This window comes from Miniopterus natalensis, chromosome 5 (assembly GCF_054644295.1).
Source record: "Miniopterus natalensis isolate mMinNat1 chromosome 5, mMinNat1.hap1, whole genome shotgun sequence".
NCBI classification, from domain to species: domain Eukaryota; kingdom Metazoa; phylum Chordata; class Mammalia; order Chiroptera; family Miniopteridae; genus Miniopterus; species Miniopterus natalensis.
In genome coordinates, this window is record NC_142085.1 from 7809359 (window position 1) to 7821756 (window position 12398).

Sequence of the window (12398 nt, forward strand, 5' to 3'; positions counted from 1 at the left end):
TTGCGCCCAGGATTGTGCAAGGGCTTTCTTTGCATCATATGTTTATTTAATTCTCACGTCGTCCTGGCGAGATAAGTACCCTTTTCACCCCTGCAGCTGGAGAAAATAAATGGTGGAGGTTAAACGACCTTTGCAAGGACAGGAGGCCAGTAAACAGTGCCCTCCGAATCGAGCCAAGCGGTCGTGGGGCAGTCATTGCATCACGTGCCTCGCGCTCAGCTGCTGGAGAGCAGTGTCCTGGCAGAAGCGATGGCACCGTGGCGACCGCAGGGCCGCACGGCCCTCAGACAACGCCTGCCACCGAGCGACGGCGACCTCTGCGAGCTGAGGAGCTACAGCGCAACTCCAGCTCCTTGCAAAGTTTCCCAGGTCACCATTTTCACCCTTCTCAGGAACCGACAAAGTTTGTGTTTATCTTATGCAGTGACACCCAGAGCTCCCACACAAGCCTCCTCCTCCTTACAGGTAACAGTGGCCCCAAATTCCTAACCCAATCTACTTCACATTCAGCATTTCAGGCTCTTCAGCATCGGAAGTGCAAATCTAAGCATCTAAAAATAGAACAGAAATTTGATCTCACTTACTTTGGAAGAATAGATTGCTATTAATGTGGCAAAGTCGAAGCTTCTCGGAAAGGCTGGGAGGAAATCCCTCGTCCCTGGGTTCGTGAACAAACTATGTCCCTAGACCCCAGTGATAGTTTAGTACCACAGGCAGTTGTCCAATTGCAACCAGGGCAATGTCACTTTTCCTTTCACTAAAAATTCACTAATTGTGATGTGGGACAATCTGGGAAAGCAAAGCTAAGGCCCGCGTTAGATTAGGGTAAGAGGATGACAGACAGAAGCAATTCTATATGAAGAACTCACTGAAATATAGTCAGGGAGAGCACTATCAAAGCTTGTTTATGTGAATTTGAGAAATAACCTACACACCATACCCATTTATTTTTAAAAAGAGGTGACCAACAGCTATGACTTAAATACTGTATGTTGAACACAGTTATGTGTGACTAAAAGTGCTGCTTTTAATATTCTCTATCTCACACTTTTCTTCAGTGTGAATTCCATGGAAGAAGAGTTCAGCTAAAGCGATGCAGCAACTGTTCCCGCACTGTCAGTCCTGCACGTGGGCCCCAGGTGACCCTGTCCCCTGAATGCAGGAGGAGACGCAGCCCTGCCCAGCTCTGTTGTGGGGGGAGCTGCCAACTTAGGGCTCAGGCCCGAGGAAAGACGCTTAATTTGGTTTCTGGAAGAAAATGGTCCTCAGTTCAGAAGTTTCACAGTCTCTGATCTTCGTGCTTTGGACCATAGGTTTGTGTTTAAGAAAACAAATCACAACGTGTTGGGAAGAAATGAGTAAAACCAGAGAGCAGGTTTTGGGGGAACACCAGGCAGGTTGCAGTCTGCAGCGTCACTCTGCTTCTTGAGTCCTACCCGTTGTCACTCAAAGGACTCACCTTAGGGAGCCTGAGAGGTTGCAACACATCTGGGGAAATGGGCGTTTGCTTATCACAAGCCACAGTCAGCACGGAGTGTCTGTCTCTAGTCCAAGTTGCTTCAGAATATTGTCCACGGTTTCCAGAAAGCTGCCCCCACTAATTTGGAACTTAAAGTGAGGAGCAGGTGACTGGTCCCTATAGTTAAGGGGGAAATGGATAGACTGTGCCTTTGACAGGCCGCATTAGCACCCAGCACGGTTGACAGGACCCGTCCGTGGAGAGCTCCGCGATGTGCCCCCGCAGGAACTCAGATGGGCCTGTCTTTACACTAAGCCAGTCGACAGGGCTCCTTCGACTTCTGAAGTTCATTCTCTGACTTCATTTTTCTGTGTTTTGTCACACTTTAGCACAGCATGTTTCTTAGAAGGACAATGTTTGTGCTGAGTGGTCACTGAGAGAGCTCTCCGGGCCTGCCCGGTAACATTGCCAGCAGACAGCATTTCAGTTTTCCTTCGCTTTGAGCCAGACCTTGCGTGAATTGTGCTGAGGCAAAGAATCCAAGCTTTTCCACATCCCGGCCAGATTATTTTTTAAAATCCCACTTTGTGTTCCACTAGCCACTGCCCAATGATTCCAGGTCTGTGCTTGGAATGTTGCTTCTCTTACTCCAAATAAATAATATGATCTTTACCGGTTGTTTTCAAATAGTCCATCCTTATAGAGAAGTAACTTTCTACTCAGAAAACAACTTCTGAGTGGTCCCTCTCCCCAGGAGGAGAGTGAGTCCCTCCCTTGGCTTGGCCTCTCTTCATCCACGTGGCCCTGGAGGCCCCTCCCAACCCTGCGCAGTGACCAGGAGACCGCTCACTAATGACCAAAGGGATCCCTAGCCTGCCCCCTTAGGTTACCCAGGCAGGGCGAAGGAGCAAAGCTGGGTGCTGTGACAGGTCCACCTAGAGATGCTGAAGACGATCTGGGCCAAGGTACCCTGTCAGTCTCTAGAGCCCCGAATTTGCACTTTAAAGAAAAAGCTTTCGGGGGGATCTGGTAAGTAGTTAAAACACGAGCAAAGAGGATAGTTAACAAGGAATTATCTAAACCATGGCTGCATCTAACCAGGGGAAAGGCTTTCTAATAACCTCAGCAGAAGATCACATGAGGCCTCTTTGAACTTTTAAGCTTTTCCCGAAGTGAGCAATCCCATTGCCTTTTCAATTTCTAAGCTTTGAAAAACACAAAGTATGGTTAGAACCAGTCCCATAGGCAATCGGTCCTCTCACTAGACAAATGCATTGCAGTTTGTTTGTTTTCCTTCCACAACAGAAGTTGAACACTAAATTCTTTAACAAAAAATTATTTTTTGCTTGATTTTTTTTTTTTTTTCCAGAGAGAAAGAGAAAGGGAGACAGAAACATCAATCAGCCACGTCCTGCACACCCCCTACTGGAGACCAAACCCACAACCTGGGCATGGGCCCTGACTAGGAATGGAACTGGCAGTGTTGTGGTGCACAGGGTGACACCCGACCAACACACACTGGTCAGGCTGAGCACTAAATTCTTTTAACTGTCAACATTCCCTTTAGCTATTGCTGACCTCATTACACTGTCATTCATCTTGACCGTGGTCCCTTTGCCTATAGTTTCATAGTTGTGACTTAAGACCATGTCCTCCCATGTGGACAATTCACTGAGTGTTTATCTAGATAGGTGGCTAAGGATGCTTCTAGCTGCCCTCTCAGGTAGTTAAAGAGAGCCACTGCCATGATGAAGATCTAAAGTGTCAAGTGAGGCGTAACCTTCTAGATGGGTTTGAGCATGTTCAAGTTGGGCATGAAATATTGAGAGAAATTTGGGGCGCACGGGAACCTTTGGCATGCCTCTGGCAGATATCCGTTATAATATCATCTGTGAAGTCTAAATAGAAACTTCTTGGGACAATAAAGAGACATGCTCAGACTCTGCATAGTTTTCCTAACCAAGAAGATTTGGAAATTGCAACTAGAATTTCAGATTCAATTTTAACTGCAATTTCACTGTCGTTCAGCTGACAATGAAATCAGGAAACGGTACAATTCAGGCCGACCTGCTCGTCCTCTCCATGCTGGCATCCAGATTGGAGTTTACACCCGGGTGGAAGCTCAGAAGTCTTCCAGAACGCAGTCTGATATAGTCTCCAAAGGGTTCAGAGAAAAAGTCTTTAAAACGCCAAACCTCCCATTATCTTAAGGACCCTCTGACCTCTGGGTAGAGATGCATTTGAGGCAGAAGAGTAAGAAGCTTGGCAAATCCTTGGCAAGCAGAATGGGGAAACTGAGACAGACGGCTGAGCAATTTACAGCCAGATGAAGGGCACCTCCTACAGATAAGATCAGAGCCTTAGTTGTTGTTTAGCTCCAGCCCAGAAAAGGAGCAAAACCAGGTGGGTGACACCAGGACCAGCTGCCAGGACTAATGACTCCTGCCCTGACAGTCACCAATCAGTGGAGACCAACACCCTGAAAGAACACACCTGGAAAACTGATGAATATTCTGCTGAAACCCACCCTGAGACCGCCCCTAAGATTCCTACTTGCAAGAGAGAGAAAAGCCTCAAGACCAAGGGCCCAGGGGCACTCCCTCTCCTGGAAGCAGGTCCGAGCCCTCCCCTTCCCCTCCCCTTCCCCCACAGGCACACATCTCCGAAACTCTGAGGGACCTCAGGAGACTTGCAACCAGGGCAGCAGGGGACGGCGGCAGCTTGTCCCGGGCAAACCCCCTGAGCCTGTCTCCAAGGCCCCCTTGTCTCCGACTTCCCAGGGAGTAAGCGGCCCCGCCAAGGCTCCCCTGTTGCTCCTTCTGCCCTCAGTCCTTCCTGTCCCACTGCCGCCAGCTTTAATACACATACTCTCAAAATCACCTAGACGCATGCTGTGAAATCTTTCCTGCACTAAGTCAAGGACCCACACATGGCGGACCCACTCAGGGCCACGTTCCCTGTCGGGTAACACATTGGGTTCCACTGGAGAGCAGGTGGCTGTCATCGCCTCCATAAGGTGCCTTATAGTGGCCTCTGCAAGGGTTCAATAGAGAGCACTTATCAGCCCGCCATAGATCTTGATCAGACGAAAAATACCCTTGCTAAATATGTTGTTACCCCTAACTGTGCGCAAATGTAATCTCCGAACTCAGCAAAAGATGATCTCCGAGACTGTAAGTGGGGCGGTGACGAAGGGCTCTTGGGGTGAGAAGGCTGATGGAAAAGGGAACCTTTCCTAGAAGTGCCTCCAGAAGCAGCCCTGGATCCCAGTGCCCTTGGAAAGTCGGAAGTTAAGCTTTGTCCGTTAGTATCATTTTCAATTCATTTTCCCATCTCAGATATGGCACCTGGGACATCAAAAATTTCATAATGTCGTCCTGGCCAGTGTGGCTCAGTTGGTGGAGCAGCATGCCACGCACCGAGAGGTAGCTGGTCTGACTCCCGGTCAGGGCACCTGCCAGGGTTGTGGGCCCGTGGAGGAGACAGCCGATTGATGTTTCTCTCTCTCTCTCGCCCTCCTTTCCCTCTAAAGAAGAGTATGAAAACATATTTAAAAAAATTTTCATAATGTTTATGGTATAAAACTGCCCAAACTAACAGGGTCACAATGCCCTGACCTGCACAGCAGCACCCATGGCAAACATGAAATGGAACAGCCATTATCCCGAAGGGCTGCTGTGTGCCATTAACCCCTGCAGCACCCCCTCCACCCAGGAGGCAGGAGCCATCCCCGAGGCCTGAGAACCTGCTGCGCAGAGAGCCTACGGCCACGTGAAATCGTCACCCGCCAGCAGGGACAGAGATCCGCTGGAGTAACACGGTAGCCACGAGCTGGTTAGGGGTCACTGTCCCTCCAGTGAAAACGGAAGCTATGTCGCAGCCGGCCCGCCAGCCAGATGCTAGTGGCAGGTACCGATGCTGGTGGCAGGTACCGAGATGCTGAAGAACGCTTCACGATGCCACCGCCGCCTCTTCTTGAAAATAGCTTCCAGAACTGATGAAACACCAATTCACCTGTTCGAGAAGCTCAAAATACCCAAACCGTGTGAACAAAAGGGAAAGCCGGAGACAAACCCCGGTGAAACAGCAGAACGTGTGGGACAATGAGAATATGTTAAAAGCAGCCAGAGGGCTTAAAATGCAGATTGTCTTCAAGGAGCGAAAAAGAGACCAACTGCTGACCTTCGGCAGCAATAATGAGAACCAGAACCCTGCCGTGCTTTCCTTGTGCCCAATGAAAAGAACTGCCTGCCTGGAATTTTAGACGCAATGACTAGATCTTTCAAGAATGAAGAAAACGTGTTTAGATGGATAAAAATAAAAATCATTTGTCACCAGCCGATTTTAATGAAGGAAATTCTAAAGGATGCCCTTGAGGCAGAAGGAAAGTAGCCCCAGGTAGAAAGCCTGGGGTGAAATGAGAAATGAAGAACAGAGCGTGTCCATATGAAGTACAGCACCCCATCTTCTACCCTTACAACCGCCACTTTAAGATAAACAGGAGCAACCACATTTATTACGTAGAAGCAGTGACCTCCCCTCCCTTCCCGGCGCTGTGGGAAGGATGGCAGCCCACAGAATGCCAAGGACAGCCAGCTGGAGAAAGTTCAGGAACGCTTACCCTAGCTTCTGTCTACTGCTTGTCTAGTTGCACCGCCTGCGTCCCCTTGACCGAACTGCTCCCCCTTCACCAAATACAATGTAGTTTGTTTGTTTTTTCTGCCTTTATATTCTCCCTGCAAAAACTGTTTGGGGCTGGGAGATTGTTTAGGGCAAGACCCGTTCACAGCGGCCGGCTAATAATAATAAAAACTCCAAAGAAGCAATTCGGTCTCTGTGTGAATTAGTCTCGTGTAACCTGGGTGTAGCACATATGTGGACCCTTCTAAAACTTATCAACTTATAAAACAATACCAAGATTATCCTGTGGGACTTGAAAGTCATACACAACCAAATACCCGCAAAGAGGAACATGATTAGAGAGAGTGTAAGTGTGAAATCATCCTAAGATCCCCGTGCTACCCAAAGGTACTGATTCACTTTGGACTTATGTATGGTGCCTTTTCCAGAGCCATCACCAAATAACAGAAACAGTGTCGACAGAGCTCCCACACTTGCAGAAGTGAAAACAGGAATGTTAAACGTTTGCATCGCTTCCCTACAGCGCTTCCTGCCCACATTCTAGGCCCTGTGGACCCCTCCCCTAGTGCTAGAATATTGCCAGCAGAAAAGATCGAATGGCTTGAACCAGCCCAGTACCAACCGTAAGGCAGCAGCCCACACAGATAAGATTGTCTTTATCGTTTCAGGCTTTGACCTCTGCCCGATGGTCTCTGCTCTCAATACGTGATGAGTAATGTGTATCTTACGAGATTACCACCTTACTACAATTCATAATTTGCTCTTTGGAGAATAAAATAATAGCTTCAAGTTATAAAAGTATAAAAGATTCTAAAAATATTTATGGGTGTGACTGATGGTTTCAGTATGAGGTTAAAAACTCATTTTAACTCTGTTGGAGGAAGAAGGTGACTTTCCCTTGGTGGTTCAATCACTTCCTCAGGTAGCCTGACTTGCCAAACGAGGAATCAGTTCACAAACAGACTTTCTCCCTCTTTTTTGTAAGTGATACTTTAAGAATTTCAGTTAACAACCTGGTCAATTAATGCCCTTTCTTTATGTAACTAAGAAACTAGGCCTGTGTTTCAGAATCCGCGTGACAGTAATTAACGTGCCCGTGGCATCGTGGGAGCCGGAGCTGGCTTGTCTACCTGCATGGACTGGAGCTCACAGGTCACAGGCTGGGCCCTGACCCCTGTCACTGTGTGCACCACAGCTGTCCGCTTGGCCTGCGGAGGGGCCGTCGTGACTGTGCCGCCTGGGAACCTGATCATCTTGGAAAGAAATTGTCGCCTTGTTCCTCCTGCCATGGGCCCCGCACCCCGGGCTTCTGACTGAGGAGTTTTAGGAAGTCATGTCCCTGGACTCGGTGACAGAAAATAAGAGAAACAGCAGAGACACTGTCCCTGGAACTCCAGGGGCCGCTGGGGGCTTTCAGCCAAGGGAGGGAATAAAGGGGCTGCGGGGAAAGAGCTCAGCAGTCCCCCGAGCACATGGGAAGGGAAATGTCACACGCACCGCAGGATGAAAGAAAGGGGGTAGGATGGGAGGTGGCTCAGTATCGTGAGTTGAATAACTTTTGCTCATATTTTGAGAGCAGTGAGCAAAAGAGTTAAATTATTTTTGAAACTGCATCTGGCTGCGGGAGGGGCTGTGAGTGTCGAGGGTCACACCTGGGACAGGAGAGGATGTTCCCTCGGCGTCAGCCACTTTCCCCCCTGCACAGGCAGGTCGGAGGCTGCGGGAAGGGCGATGCGCTCCCGAGACGCTTAGGTCACTGCAGAGGACACGTGTCACTTGAAGGCTCAAGCACCAGTAACAAAAGTATATAGGGAGAGAGGGAAGCTGGTGGCCTGTGAGAAGCAGCAGCGCCCCCGCTCCCAGCCACGGACTTGATTTCCTCCTAAAATCCTGCGTGACCAGCTTGACAAAAAGAGAGAAACATACCTGAGTGGACGAAGTGCGAGTGGGGAGCACTGAAGATACATCACGGAGTCCGGTAAGAGAGGGGGCATAGGAAGGGGAGTCCCCCTGAAGCCTGTGCTGGGCTCCGAGCCTGGAGGCATCCAATAGAGGGGACCCCACACCCGGAGCAGAGAGGGGAAGGAGCGCCCCGCACACAGGGCAGAGGGACCCAGGGGAGCGGTGAGTCGGGGAGGGGATGGCACCTCCCTAGGAAACAAAGCCTCTAGGGGCGGCTGGGACTGGCGTCTGGTGCTCGCGGTGCCAACCATAGGGAAGGCTGTCCCAAGGCCTGTGGCACCCAAGTGATGAGGGACCAGAGAACTGCGCTGAGCACCCGCACACGGGGACCCTCTGCCTCCCCGTGGGGCACTGTGCTGAGCCCCAGAAAGCGCTGATCTGCGTGGCTCGGGGGAAAGGAGGAGCCCTCCGGCCCTGAGCTCCTGGTCCCGAGAAGCTGGGACCTGAGACCAGCTCTGAGCGTGTCCTCCGGCCCTGAGCTCCCTGTGCCGGGAGGCTGGGATCCGTGACCGGTCCTGAGGGGCCCCGTAGTGCCAGGTGAAGCCGCCCCAGCTTTGCTCACACCAGCGGTGTGTAGAGCTCCGTGGAGCTGACTTTCGGTCCCCTCCCGCTGGCTGCCTTGGTGCGAGGGCGGCGGGACCTTGCAGAGCAGACTCTCTGCCCGTGTGCTGCTTTGTGCCTTTGTGAGTCTAATCACGGAACTGGCTCCCACCTTCCCAGCGTGCACTGGGGGACAGACCAGCTGGGGCTGCCCTTGGGGCCTGCGCGGTAGACGGTCTGAGTGGCGGGCCTGGAGCGACCAGCCAACCAGAGCTGAGCAGGGAGGGGCGGAGCCCACAGGCCTGTCCTGCAGCCGGGAGCACCGCCCCCAACAGGAAAGGGGCGGGTCCCGCTCACTGAGGCCCCAGACACCCCGAAGGGCACAGTCCTGAGGGGGAAGGGAGAGCAGCTCACCCGAGGACATCACAAGAACAAGACTCTCAGGGGCTGTTGTTTGGGAACCGGAGGAAACGCTGAAAACCCTGCTGGGGGCTGGGCAGGCAAAGGGCTCACCAGAACATATTCTTAATCGGACCCACTGAGCCCAGGCTGCTGAAACAGCCCAGACAGAAGAGGCAACAGGCTGAAATCAATCTGAAGCTGCAGCAGGACAGAGCCTGGGGAGCTAGAATCAGAGGACAGGGTAGGGACTGAGGAGCTGGCTGTGGAGCAGAGACTAACTCCCGCAGAGTGAGCGCCTGACAGCGACACCTCTAAGGGGAGTGACACCCTGAGCTACACTAGCCACCCTGCACCCTAAAGACTCTACAGAAGACTCTGGAGCAAGACCAGGCAACTACAAGGTTGCAAAATAGCTGACAAGAGGAGGTTGTCCATGGAGATCCTCAGATCAACCATCTACCTAAGGACACCAGGCCAAACTTAGACGGCTCCTCACATTGGGGTGATACAAAAGCACTTCCCAGGAGAACAGAAATCACAAAAAACAGTCACCCTCAGACAACACCAGCTGCCCAGAAAAAACTCACCTGATTGACAATGTTTTTTTCTGGTGTTTTTTTTGTTTGATTTGGTTTTTCCTTTTTTTGTTTTGGGGGATTTTTGTTTGTTTTTGGTTTGTGGGTTTGTTTATTTTCTCTTTTTTACTTAGGAAGAAGAGAAAGGGGAGAAAATTTGTTTTGTCTTCTTTTGTAAATTTTATAATAATTTTTTTAAAACATTTTTTAACTATATATTTTTTCCTTTGTTTATATAAAAGAATTTTGTCTTGCTTAGCTTGTTTTTGGTTTTGTTTTGGTTATTTGCTTTGTTTTGTTTTATCCTTGCTTCTACTATCAAGACATTCTTGATATCCCTGCTTAACGACTGGGACTTTATCATTATAACCAAGTTTACTGCTTTCCTCTATAGTTTCCCCCAAATCTCTTACCAGACTCCCTGCCTGCCTGCGCTTCATCTCTCTCTCTCCTCTCAATCAATTGTCATAACTTTTGTCTTCTTATTTCTTTTTCTACTTTTCTTTCATTCTTTCATTATACTCCTTTCTGTCTTCCTATCTGATTGTTACTTTCTCTTATTCTCTTTATGGTATTTTTGTTTTCTCATTTTTAACTATTATCTTATTCCTATTCTCTCTCTTAATTTTTTGCTGTCCCTTCTTTCAGAATCTTTTGTCTGCTTCTGTTATCTCCTAGTAATTTCGCTATTTTTTCCGTTTCAGTTTATAATTATTTTCTAAATTTTCACCAGTATTAACAATATACATCTCTCTCTCTAAGCATTACTTTTCATTCTCTCTTTCGTTTTAAGCATTCTTTTGTGTGTGTGTGTGTGTGTGTGTTCCTTCTCTCCCAGTTCTATTTTCACATGGGTTGTTTTCATTGTGACTGTCAAGACATTTGTAAGATACCTCTTGTTTCCTGGAATTTTAGTTGTGTATTGTCCTGCCTTGCCAGCACCAGTACAACAGCTTACACGTTGAGGTTGGGGCTGAGACATAGTTAGCCAACCTGAGAGGAGGGTCCTCCCAAGAACTGATCTACAACAATCTAGACCCAACCACAACAGGAGAACATAAAGAAACCACAATAGGAGCACCCACAAGAGGGACATGCCTAGAGCAAAGAGCTCAGAGGCGTAAGGAAAACACACCTCTTGGCTCCACTGGACCCACAGGACAAAATCCCATCCCACAAGACTGGGAGACAGCAAATATATCTAATATATATAGATACAAGCACTAAGACCTACCAAAATGGGGAGACAAAGAAACTACCCCCACATTAAAGAAAAGGAAACATGGCCAGAAAAAGACGTTGATGAGATGGAATTAAGCCAGTTATCAGAAACAGAGTTCAGAGTATGGATGATGAAGATGTTCAAGGAACTTAAGAAGACTCTAGATGATAAGATTGAGAACCTTAGTGAAAACATGAAAAAAGAGAGACATACCATAGATAAAACTCAGGCAGAGATAAAGAATGCTGTATCTGATATCAAGAATGCACTGGAAGGAATTAAAAGCAGGCTCAATGAAGCAGAGGATAGAATAAGTGACTTAGAAGACAAGGTAGAGAAAATCAACAATCAGAGCAGCAAAAAGCAAACACACTTAAAAAGCATGAGGACAGTCTAAGGGAACTTTGGGACAACATGAAGCAAAACAACATTCGCATTATAGGAGTGCCACAGGGGGAGGAAAGAGAGCAAGGTATGGAGAACTTGGTGTAAGAAATAATGATAGAAAACTTCCCTAGGCTGGCCAAGGAGAAAGCCACACAAGTTCAGGAAGCACAGACGGTTCCAAACAAGAGGGACCCAAAGAGACCCACTCCAAGACACATCATAATTAAAATGGCAAATGTCAAGGACAAAGAGAAAATATTAAGGGCTGCAAGAGAGAGACAAGCAGTGACCTACAAGGGAACCCTGATAAGGCTGACAGCTGGTTTCTCAACAGAGACTCTTCAGGCCAGAAGGGAGTGGCATGAAGTTCTCCAAGTAATGAAAAGCAAGAACATGCAACCAAGATTGCTTTATCCAGCAAGGCTATCATTTAAATTTGAAGGTGAAATAAAAAGCTTCCCAGACAAAAAAAGGCTAAAGGAGTTCAGTACCACCAAACCAGCATTGCAAGAAATGCTAAAACGACTGCTTTAAGAAAAAGAAGCAATAGTGAGAGAAAGGTACATCAGCATAAAGCAGAAAGATGGTATTAAATAAATTTTATCAAGAGTAACCTTAACTGTAAATGGAATAAATGGGCCAATCAGAAGACAAAGGGTAGCTGAATGGATAAGAAAACAGGACCCAAATATATGCTGTTTACGAGAGACCAACCTGAGAACCAAAGACTCACACAGGCTAAAAGTGAAGGAATGGAGTAAAATATTCCATGCAAATGGAAAGGAAAAGAAAGCTGGACTAGCAATTCTTATTTCTGACAAAACAGACTTCAAAATAAAGACCATAACAAGAGACAAAGATTGTCACTCCATATTACTAAAGGGATCAATCCAACAGGAGGAAATAACCCTTATGAACATTTATGCACCCAATACAGGAGCACCTAAATACATAAAAAATTTCTTGGGGACTTCAAAGGGGAGATTGACAGCAACACAATCATAGTGGGGGAATTTAACACCTCATTGTCACCATTGGACAGATCATCAAGACAAAAAATCAACAGGGAAACACAGACCTTAAATGAATCACTAGACCTAATGTCTTTAATTGACATTGACAGAACATTTCACCCCAAAGCAGCAGAATACACATTCTTCTCAAGTGCACATGGAACATTCTCAAAAATAGGCCACATGTTAGGGCACAA